We start from the raw sequence: 2,902 nt of genomic DNA, 5'->3' as shown, positions 1-2,902 counted from the left end.
GGTGGCGGTGGGATCGAGGTCGAGGGGGGGAATGCCGGATGCGGGGGCCAAGAGGCGCCATTTAAATCCCCCAGCTGCGGCCCCGCTGTCCCGGCGGCCGCCCGTTTGAATTGCGCGCGCCGACGGTTGGTGGCGGCGCCCGCCTGCCCGCCCGTGCCGGCCTCGCAGCTGTCCCTCTCTCGCGGCCACGGCGCGAGGCAGTAAAGTTGGCGAGCGGACGGAGGCTTTGTACAGGGGTTTCCGCTTCTACAGGAGCACGAGGGGAATGAGGGAGGCAGTGACGCCCGGCGGTGGGGGGTGGCCGGGTCAAAAGAGGTGGATTTTGGGGTGGCGCCGCCCGTCCGAGAGGGACGGGCGAGGCCGCGGCGGAAGATGGCGACGGACGGGCTGACGAGTTGGTGACGGACGCCGGTTGCTGGCTGGTGGGGTCGCGGGCCCATTTCCTACCGAGGCTGACCCGTCTCGCTCGCAGATATCAGTCATATCACACTGGCCACATATTTCTCGGTTGTCAGTTGCATGAAAATATTTTTGTTATCAACACGATTGAAAATTAACAGCTCCTGCTCATCTTCAATTTTCAGTCGTTGTTCCTATTCGCCTTCAACCCCGACCCACACGCCTAACGTCCCCGCCTCCCACCAGAGTCCCACATATCTCAATTGAAACATACTTCATGCCCCCTCACTCCGACGGCCGATGGCGAGGAGGGGAATCCCGATGCCTCCGTTCCGGTTAGTATTTTAGGTTAGAGTTTTTTTAGTCCTATCAGGTGCGGTGTTCAGACAGATGGCGGTGCTACTTCTTTGAGTTTGTCTTTTGGGCTCCGATCCCCCTAAAGATTGTCCATCTGGATGAAGTCGATGAAGCTCCGGCGTAGATTCACATCGTCTCTTCGGGCAGTGAGGTTACGATTTCTTCTCTTGTGGCGAGATTTGGTGTCAGGTGCTTCAGATCTATGCAAGGATTCAACGACGACGACGACGACTGCGGCTCCAGGGCGCTGGCTGTCGTGGTTCTAAGCCTGACAGTAGAGTGGGGGGTAGGTATGGAGAGGCAAGGTCCTAGCTATGAAGAAATTGTAAACACAAAGGATGTACGAGTTCAGGCCCTTCTCGGAAGAAGTAACAGCCCTACGTCTCGGAGCCCGGAGGCGGTCGAGTGGATTATGTGTATATGAATTACAAGGTGCCCAACCCTTCTGCCTGTGGAGGGGGTGGCTTATATAGAGTGCGCCAGGACCCCAGCCAGCCCACGTAGGAGAGGGTTTAAGGTGAGTTAAGTCTGGGGCGTTACTGGTAACGCCCCACATAAAGTGCCTTTACTATCATAAAGTCTACTTGATTACAGGCCGTTGCAGTGCAGAGTGCCTCTTGACCTTCTGGTGGTCGAGTGAGTCTTTGCGGTCGAGTCCTTCAAGTCAGTCGAGTGAGTCCCTCGTTGGTCGACTGGAAGGCGACCTCTTCTAAGGGCGTCCTTGGGTAAGGTACTTAGATCAGGTCCATGACCCTACCCTAGGTACATGACCCCATCATTAGCCCCCGAATGGATTGAGGCTTCGAGTGAGGAAGGAGTTGATGTCGTTTCCGATTAACCTTTGCACATTGGTCGTGCATTGTTCTGGGCCAAAGAATTTCTTCGTTGATAGTGAGCAACTTGCCTTCGGTCGACTCGATCCATTCTCTTCTTTCGTCGAGTGATTTTTCGGGCTTCGACGGTCTCCGAGCGACGGATCGCGGGAAACCCCACGTCTGACAGACCGATCTGCCGTTCGCGGATTCCGCGGGATGCGAAATTTGGGGACGCGCGCGAAGCGGAGCGGACCGCGGCGTTCGGAGGGGACGGGGCATAGACGCCTCGATCTCCGCGCCGCTTTCTTCGCCACGTATCCCGTCTGCACAACTGTTCCTGATATGATTAGATCGACCGGGCCCACCTGTCATCCACTCGGAAGGGACCTTATAAATGCGCCCGGCGAGGATTTCTGTACTGCGCCTCAGTCATTCTCTCTCTCCCTCTCCGCTCCCTTCGTCCCCGTCCAGCGCGCTCGCTCTCGCCCCCGCACAACTTCCCCACGCGCATCTCGCCGGCAACCATGGCCAAGGAGAAGACGGCGGCGCTGGAACGTGCGAAGAAGGCGTCGGCGACGGAGAAGGCAAAGGGGAGATCCACCAGCCGCGGCGGGTCCTCGTCCAGATCCCGCCTGCCGAAGGGCTGGGTACAAGGAGACTGGATCCAGTCGACCATCACCGAGAGTGACCTCCTCGACATGGCCAACGAGGGCTTGATCCCTCATGGAGCTGCGAGGCTTCCGGGGAAGGAGTGGCAGCCCCAGCCAGAAGAGGGTGAGTGTGTGCTCTTGGCCACCCATGTTGATCGTGGATTTTCCTTGCCGCCGAGTGTTTTCTTCCGTGGCTTCTTGAATTTCTTTGGAGCGCAGCTCCACCACTTTACCCCAAACTCTATTGCCTATCTTGCCGCGTTCGTGTCCATGTGTGAGGGTTTCCTGGGCTATCGACCGCACTGGGGTTTGTTCAAGCATATATTCACGTGTCGATCTCAGACCGTGAAGAAGGCGAGCCCAGGTGATGAGAGAACCCGAGTCGTCCAAATGTGTGGGGGTCTGGGGATCCAGGTGAGGAATAAGAGCACCTTCCCGCCCATGACCTTTCCCGAGTCCGTCAGAGGCTGGCAGTCGACTTGGTTCTACTGCCAGGTCCAGTCGACGCCAGGGCAGTCGAGTGGACTCCCTCCGTTTACCATGGACCGAGTGAACAAGCCCTCCCCTCTGAAGCTGATTCCGGAGGAGAAAGCTGACGTGAAGATGTTGATGGAGCGCGTGGTGCAGTTGGTTCGGGAGGGAGTGACGGGCATGGACCTCCTGGAGGTCTTCCTCAGGCGT

This window comes from Triticum aestivum, chromosome 1B (assembly GCF_018294505.1).
Source record: "Triticum aestivum cultivar Chinese Spring chromosome 1B, IWGSC CS RefSeq v2.1, whole genome shotgun sequence".
In the NCBI taxonomy this organism is placed as follows: Eukaryota; Viridiplantae; Streptophyta; class Magnoliopsida; order Poales; family Poaceae; genus Triticum; species Triticum aestivum.
The sequence above is the reverse complement of the archived record's forward strand: the minus strand, read 5'-3'. Positions refer to the sequence as shown.